The sequence below is a fragment of the Rhinopithecus roxellana genome, chromosome 7, assembly GCF_007565055.1.
Source record: "Rhinopithecus roxellana isolate Shanxi Qingling chromosome 7, ASM756505v1, whole genome shotgun sequence".
NCBI lineage: Eukaryota > Metazoa > Chordata > Mammalia > Primates > Cercopithecidae > Rhinopithecus > Rhinopithecus roxellana.
Genome location: NC_044555.1, coordinates 20,100,140 through 20,109,252, shown reverse-complemented (window position 1 = coordinate 20,109,252; position 9,113 = coordinate 20,100,140). Strand labels below are relative to the sequence as shown.

General features: G+C 41.0%; 1 pseudogene; it reads left to right on the top strand.

Moving 5' to 3' along the window:
* The first annotated feature begins 2,807 nt into the window (after window positions 1–2,807).
* On the top strand, window positions 2,808–8,334 carry LOC115892046 (annotated as a pseudogene).
* Window positions 8,335–9,113: the final 779 nt, after the last annotated feature.

The following is a 9,113-nucleotide window of genomic DNA, read 5'->3' as shown; positions in this document are numbered from 1 at the left end:
AGCTCAGGATCCCATGTCTCTCACCTTCTCAGGAGTTTTGCTCCTGCAATGATCATCCCTCTCTCCTGAACTACCAACTGCTCCCTCTAAATGGGATAATTCCCCAAGCTAAAGGGGAACTCACCTTCTTCCCCCATGTTCTCCTGTAGCCACTAACACATTGATCTGCTGCCCTTCAAAGGGAAACTGCATGAATTTATACAATCCACTTCATTGGAGTCATTTTTCAAAATCATATAGAAAGGAAAATGAATCAGAACAACCAAAGCGATTCTGAACTATAACTTTGGGGAACTCACACTACCTAATATCAAGAGTCATGTTAATTCTGTAGTAACCCAGGGAACGTGGTACTGGGGAAAAATCAACAGACCAGAATGGAGTCCAGAAATAGGTTCACAGACATGATAAACTCATTTTCAAAAACGGTGCAAAGGCAATGGAGAAATATTATCTTCTTGAGAAATTGTGTTGTTTCGCCCTGCTTCTTGGCCACTACATTCATTGTTCTTTACTCCCCTGGATCTGTTCCCTGTGTTTCTCCATTGCAGCTCAACTGCTCTTCGGTTTAACTGTTTGTCTTCCCCACCACAGTGTAGTAACCTCCATGGTACATACCACGTGTGGTTCGTTGGTCTTCACATTTTCAGCATCCCACATATTTCCTGCAACATGACAGGCACCCATGCATATATAAATGAGAAAAAAGCATGTATAAACATAGATATTAAAGTAATTTATTTCTGTCAGAAAAGGTCTTTCTGAACCACATCCTCCACTAATGGTGACATAGGACTGTCACCTATGTGTTCCCAGTGTTTCTGGATGCATGAGAACGGTAGGGCAAGAGAGAGAACAAAGCCTCTTAGTTTCTTTCCTTCTACTACAATCACCTTAGGGATGCGGGCCGAGGGAGAGAGGGAAAACCCCAGCTGGCCTTGCATGTGCCTGACTCAGTGTGTACGCCCCTTGCTGCCCAAGTCTCTTGTCCATGTGCCTTGCTGTCTGCCTTCTGTCCCTGCAGAGCTGCGCAAGGAGACATCGTGACTTCCTTCTATGCTGTTGGCTAGGAGTCAGGCAGTAGGGTCCGCAGATCAGTCTTGCCAGATTTGACGTGTGAGAGAGTGTGAGGAGGAGCCCGCCGATGCAGTCTATGGCCTCCGACGGGGAAGGGCCTTGAGGTTCCCGTCCTCCTAACAGGCGGCGTGATGCAGCCATGGCGTTTCTGTCGTGGGGATCCCAGACAGGGGAGGAAGGAGGGCCATAGAGGGGAGGAGGACCTAGTGAACATGGAGTGAGTTTTGAAGGGGGAAACGATTTGTGGTATTTGAGTCCCAGAGGCATATGAAACCGCCCCCAGAAGACACATTCCAAAGTCTTCAGTGGGAACCTAGGAGAGGGCAGAGGACTGCGCAGCGCGAGCTGGGGTGGGGCGAGGAGGGGCGCCACAGCCCACTAGGCAGGCACTGACCTCACTGCGCATGCTCACTGGGCATCTTCCTGTAGGACCCCTTGCCCATGTGGTGAAAGCCAGGGATCTGTGAAGGTGTGAGGGTCGCGTTCCTGCTGTCAGGACGTTTTCTGTCCTGCTGAGATGCAGCCGGTAGGTCCGCAGGCCAGTCCTCCCAGGTCTTGAAGTGTGAATGAGAGTGAGGAGGAGCCAGCGGCCCTCTGGAGTGTAGGGCAGGGTGGTACGTGGCCTCGGAGGCCAAAGGGTCTCAAGGTGCTCGTCCTTCTCCTCGTGAGGTGGCACCAATGTGGGCCTTGTTGTGGTGGGGTCAGAACGAGGGAAGAAGGTGAGCTGAGTAGTTGATAGGGGTCAAATGAAGATGGGGTGAGTGCTGGGGATGCTGAGGCAGGTTATCTGAGTCTCTGAAACCCTCGACAGAGGACAGATTCCAGACTCCTCCGTGGTGACCCAAGAAGGAGAGGGGTGGGCATTAAGGAAGGGAACTGGGAGCGCTGCGGGTTGGTGACTGTGGCCTTGAAGTCTGTAGAACGCCTGGCAGAGGTGTACAGTGAAGAGGGCCCAGTGCTGTGTGGCAACTTCTCAACTCCACTGTGGAGATTTGAATGGGCGGTGCTCTGCCTTCCAACAAAACTTGATTTTAGGGGGGCAATGGGCCAAGCAAATGGGTGTGTGACAAAAGCCGTGGTCACTGTAGTTTTAATTCTCTGGCCGTATTTTCCTAAATGCCTCCATGGAGGAAAGTTCAGCTGTGAAACCAAACCTCATTGGAAATATCCTGTGTCTTTTGCCGGGAGCTATAAGGCATTGCTCATCTAGCTCGACCAACTGAAGTGGCTTTGCAAGCATTTGGAAGGCACACACTTACACTTACCCTGAGACTTAGTTTGAAAGTATTTATATTGGCCGGGCGCGGTGGCTCAAGCCTGTAATCCCAGCACTTTGGGAGGCCCAGACGGGCGGATCACGAGGTCAGGAGATTGAGACCATCCTGGCTAACATGGTGAAACCCCGTCTCTACTAAAAATACAAAAAAAACTAGCCGGGCGAGGTGGCGGCACCTGTGGTCCCAGCTACTCGGGAGGCTGAGGCAGGAGAATGGCGTGAACCCAGGAGGCAGAGCTTGCAGTGAGCTGAGATCTGGCCACTGCACTCCAGCCTGGGGGACAGAGCGAAACTCCGTCTCAAAAAAAAAAAAAAAAAAAAAAAAAAAAAGTATTTATAAACTTTTAAAAAAAATGACAAGTTAACGTTTGGTCATGGAAGTGGTCAAATACAGCTGTCCTTTCAAGTGCATTTACCAATTCACAGTATTCTGTTTGCAGTGTGAAATACGATTTGGCGAGGAAGATGAACATATAGGCCTAGACCAAGGGGAAGTGTACCACCTCCTGAGCTGATTGGGCCTCTGCCGGTGAGTATCTTTTTTTTTTTTTATTTTTTTTTTTTTATTTTTTTATTATACTTTAAGTTCTAGGGTACATGTGCATAACGTGCAGGTTTGTTACATATGTATACTTATGCCATGTTGGTGTGCTGCACCCATCAACTCGTCAGCACCCATCAATTCATCATTTATATCATGTATAACTCCCCAGTGCAATCCCTCCCTCCTCCCCCCTCCCCAGGATAGGCCCCAGTGTGTGATGTTCCCCTTCCCGAGTCCATGTGATCTCATTGTTCAGTTCCCACCTATGAGTGAGAACATGCGGTGTTTGGCTTTCTCTTCTTGTGATAGTTTGCTAAGAATGATGGTTTCCAGCTGCATCCATGTCCCTACAAAGGACGCAAACTCATCCTTTTTTATGGCTGCATAGTATTCCATGGTGTATATGTGCCACATTTTCTTAATCCAGTCTGTCATTGATGGACATTTGGGTTGATTCCAAGTCTTTGCTATTGTGAATAGTGCCGCAATAAACATACGTGTGCATGTGTCTTTGTAGTAGACTAATTTATAATCCTTTGGGGATATACCCAGTAGTGGGATGGCTGGGTCATATGGTACATCTAGTTCTAGATCCTTGAGGAATTGCCATACTGTTTTCCATAATGGTTGAACTAGTTTACAATCCCACCAACAGTGTAAAAGTGTTCCTATTTCTCCACATCCTCTCCAACAACTGTTGTTTCCTGACTTCTTAGCGATTGCCATTCTAACTGGTGTGAGATGGTATCTCATTGTGGTTTTGATTTGCATTTCTCTGATGGCCAGTGATGATGAGCATTTTTTCATGTGTCTGTTGGCTGTATGAATGTCTTCTTTTGAGAAATGTCTGTTCATATCCTTTGCCCACTTTTTGATGGGGTTGTTTGTTTTTTTCTTGTATATTTGTTTGAGTTCTTTGTAGATTCAGGATATTAGCCCTTTGTCAGATGAGTAGGTTGCAAAAATTTTCTCCCATTCTGTAGGTTGCCTGTTCACTCTGATGGTAGTTTCTTTTGCTGTGCAGAAGCTCTTTAGTTTAATTAGATCCCATTTGTCAATTTTGGCTTTTGCTGCCGTTGCTTTTGGTGTTTTAGACATGAAGTCCTTGCCCATGCCTATGTCCTGAATGGTACTACCTAGATTTTCTTCTAGGGTTTTTATGGTATTAGGTCTCACATTTAAGTCTCTAATCCATCTTGAATTAATCTTCGTATAAGGGGTAAGGAAAAGATCCAGTTTCAGCTTTCTACTTATGGCTAGCCAATTTTCCCAGCACCATTTATTAAATAGGGAATCCTTTCCCCATTTCTTGTTTTTGTCAGGTTTGTCAAAGATCAGATGGTTGTAGATGTGTGGTATTATTTCTGAGGAGTCTGTTCTGTTCCATTGGTCTATATCTCTGTTTTGGTACCAGTACCATGCTGTTTTGGTTACTGTAGCCTTGTAGTATAGTTTGAAGTCAGGTAGCGTGACGCCTCCAGCTTTGTCCTTTTGACTTAGGATTGTCTTGGCAATGCGGGCTCTTTTTTGGTTCCATATGAACTTGAAAGCAGTTTTTTCCAATTCTGTGAAGAAACTCATTGGTAGCTTGATGGGGATGGCATTGAATCTATAAATCACCTTGGGCAATATGGCCATTTTCACGATATTGATTCTTCCTATCCATGAGCATGGTATGTTCTTCCATTTGTTTGTGTCCTCTTTGATTTCACTGAGCAGTGGTTTGTAGTTCTCCTTGAAGAGGTCCTTTACATCCCTTGTAAGCTGGATTCCTAGGTATTTTATTCTCTCTGAAGCAATTGTGAATGGAAGTTCATTCCTGATTTGGCTCTCTGCTTGTCTGTTACTGGTGTATAAGAATGCTTGTGATTTTTGCACATTAATTTTGTATCCTGAGACTTTGCTGAAGTTGCTTATCAGCTTAAGGAGATTTTGGGCTGACACAATGGGGTTTTCTAAATATACAATCATGTCATCTGCAAACAGGGACAATTTGACTTCTTCTTTTCCTAACTGGATACCCTTTAACCTTTGATGTTTTCTATTAGCAGAAAGTTATTTTTGTAACTTGTTACAAAAATATGTTTTGTAATTGTTGTTGAACCAGTAGAGATTCACTGGTAAAGGTCTCCCTTGCTATAAAAATGAAGGAAAGACTAATCCAAGAGAATTAAGTTCTTTTGTTGTCTGGATGGATGATCGTGTGTTCCCCAGATTTTTTTCCTATGATTTCCTTCTCATGCTTATTTGCAAAGATTACACACATTCATCCCAACATAGATTAAAACAGCTTCCAAGGCCCTTGAGGGTAACTGTCTTAGAGTAACCTCTCTGTGGGAAGAGTGACTTTATGAAGTATAAGTATGTGGAAGAGTGTTGGAGAAATGTCTTTAGACTCATGATCAGATATATCTATGTATTCTGTATATTTATATTATTGAAATGTATTGATAACAAAACTTTTTATCTGCACACACACACACCTCTGGTTCCAGGAGCCCAGTGATGAGAAACCTCAGCAAGAGGAACCACCAACTGAAAGTCGGGATCCTACACCTGGTCAGGAGAGAGAAGATCAGGGGTGCAACTGAGATTCAAGGTGCTGGGAAGGGAAGGAATACTATCTATGGTGGGCGGGGGTGCAGTGGGCAGAAGAGGCCTATATATGCATCATGCATTTTGCCATAAACCTGTAACAGGAGGAAAGAAAACATTAGAAAAGGATCTCAAACACTTTCTGAAAGTTGGCTGGAAAAGTGAAGAGTATAGTTTGCAGCTTCATACAGTCCCTGGATACAATGAATCTTCTCTTTTTCTTTGAGGTTTATTTTGCATGCTTGAAAATACAGTCCTTGCTAAATCAGATGAAACTGTTTAATGTGGTGTACAAAATTTCAGTAGTTTGATCTTCTTAGAATGTTGTCTGATCTTCTCAGCTGTGATGTCCACAGTATTGTATGCACCCTTTAATAGCATGTAGAATGCCGTCACCCTACCTTATAACACTCTGAATAAAGTCCGTTTGCATAAGGATATTAGTCCCATTTTATAAATAAGAAAACTGAGGCTCTGAAATGGAGGCTTACCAAGAACACTTGACTCATGGAGAAGGAATTCATGTTTCATTCCAAGGTTTGTGTTCTTCCTACCATCTGTGTTAGAAAACATGAATGATTTTGCTTAAAATGTTCATGCTTGAATGCGTCTGTACTGCAAGGTACTTCAGTATTGGCTCAGGACAAAACACAGTTCCGTGAAGCAGGATAGCAACTCCAGAAAAGACCTCAATGACTGACAGCCATTGTTTCCTTTGCTCTGCATTTTTGACAGTATGTTTGGTAAAAGCTGGATAATTCAGGACATTGGCATACAGGTAGCTATATTAGTATATTTTTAAGAGACTTTTTAATAGTTGTTTAAACTTTTATAATTAGAAAACTCAAAGTACGATAAGATTATCATGAAACAGAAATTATTTCCTCAACAGATAGTATTTTGAAGTTAAACACTGACAGAACTTGGGTCATGGATTATTTTAGCAATTCACTGTTAAGGGGGTTCCAGAATATGACTGTCAACAATACCCATTAATTTTTTTTCACTCAAGTTCCTGTACTCTTGTGGAAGACAGTGATTTTGCTGTTATATTTAGTACTTTTTTTCTGAATGCAATTCATTTGTGGAAAGTTACATATAGGGCCTTTGGACCTAAGTTTGTTTAATTTTAACCAAAAAATGTTCAAGTTACCTCAACAGGTGATGAGGGTCAGGACTGTAAGATTTGTCATAGGCTTACCAATACATTCATCTAATCTTTCAGAAAATTACATTTACGTTATGATTAAAATGCTATCCATTGGGCAGTCTTCAGATTTCCTGGATAGCTGATACTCACTGTTTATAATACACAATGGTAAAGTATAGGAAATGTAAGTGTGGTCTGATTTTTCCTCAGATTGTCATTTAAGATAAGATTTCATAATACAGGAAAACAAAGGTGGGACATCTTTGCATCACATTTATTGCCACAATAGCCTACAGCCTTTTATTTCATAACACTGAGGAAAAGAATATTATCATTATCTTTCTTGTTTGCCTGCTTCAATTGATAATCTTTGTATTTTTAAGTGCCTGACCTGAAAGCTGATCTCCAGGAGCTGTCTCAGTCAAAGACTGGGGATGAATGCAGACATGGTCCTGATGACCAGGGGAAGCTTCTGCCAAAATCAGAGCAATTTAAAATGCCAGAAAGAGGTATGCTATCCATTAAGATGCACACTTATATGCTTTCTGTTTTTCACAATATTATACTTTCAATAGTAAGAGAGAACATTACTACCCCTTTAAAATCAGAGTTCAAATGCAGACTTTCTTTGAAAGGTTGTTCAGACTCCAGTTGCCTGACTGCGAGACTTAAACACTGTCAGATACAGACACAAATTGGGTCAAAGCCATATCGAATCATCAAATATGAAAGCATATTCTTCCTTCTGATTATACCCAACAGCTAACAATTTTCAGATTCTTTTCTCATTTCTGCTGTTAAAAAATACATAATGCATTTCTAATACCAGTTGTGTGAAATATCCTGAGCAACATAAGCAGATTCTAGTACCAGCTCTAACATTATTTGTGAGATTCTGGATGAATTCCATAAATTCTACAACCCATCTTTTGCTGTTATTGAAAATAGTAAATGCAAATCAGATATATTAAAATCTGTTTCAAAGTTGATTTCTGTATCCTCGTGTTCTATTGGATAGAATACAAAGATATGATTTGTTTTTCATAACAATCTGTTTCAGTCCAGTTATAATATCTGAGTTGAGATTTCATGGTTTCTAAGAAAATGAGTGGGCAGGCAGGGCACGGTGGCTCACGCCTGTAATCCCAGCTCTTTGGGAGGCCAAAGTGGGCAGATCACAAGGTCACAAAGTCAAGAGATCGAGACCATCCTGGCAAACATGGTGAAACCCCATCTCTACTAAAAATACAAAAATTAGCTGGGCATGGTGGTGCATGCCTGTAGTCCCAGCTACTCGAGAGGCTGAGGCCGGAATATGACTTGAACCCGGGTGGCAGAGGTTGCAGTGAGCCAAAATCGCACCACTGCACTCTAGTCTGCCGACAGAGCGAGACTCTGTCAAAAAAAAAAAAAAAAAAAAAAAGAAAGAAGAAAGGAAGGAAGGAAGGAGGGAGGGAGGCAGGGAAGAAGGAAAGAAAGAGAAAATGAGTGGGCAACTTGTTTGATGAAAGTATCTTTTCCACACATTTTTCAAATTGGCAACTGTAAATCAGAAGAACTTCTGAATTTATAGGAAGCATTCCATGTTTATGGAAGAAATTACCTAAATGTTTTTACTCTACACTGCTGAACCATTCCATTAGACTATTTACATTGAAAGATAATTTTCAATTATTTCCAGGAGCCCGTTGAACAAACCTCAACTGCATTCTTAGGAATCTTATAGTCTTAAATGATTATCTTATTAAAATAGTTAGCAAATTACATGAGAAAGGAAAATAATAAAAAATGAAAATAATAAAGAACAATAGAATAAATCTAAGGGAAAAGGAAAGAGGTACTTAATAAGTGACAGCTATGAATCATTAGTAAGAGGAAATGTAATCCAAAAGCAATAAATTTAAAAGATTGTTCTTTTGAAAAGTATCTGTGAATAGAGTAATAGTTTACACACTTTTGAAGAAAATGGAAAATGCTTAGCATGGAATATGAACAAGACCCTAACAGATACTGAATATATGGTATAATCAAAAGTGAATACATTCTTGAACTCTAATATTTTCAAAATATGAATGAAATGATTGATATGCTAGAGACACACACATTAGTTAATCTCTTCCAGTAATACCTGAATATCTAAACATCATAAAGACTGTGGGAGAACTTCTGAAACTTACCACTTATCCCTCAAAAACGCTTAACTTTTAGAAACAATTATTTGGCTTTTCTAGGTATTACGCTCTCCTTTTCTATTTTCCTCTCCCTTCATTTCTTTCTTTCTTTTTTTTTTTTTTTTTGCCCTACTATTCATGGTATATGACTCTTTCCCATTTTGATATAAAAATAATAGTGATAGATTAAACCGAATCTAACCATGTAATTTATTTTACCAATGGGAATACTTTCAAGTGTAAAAAGAAAGACTCTCCATGTTGATATCAGGATATCAGGTGAAAATCTTGGACAAATGG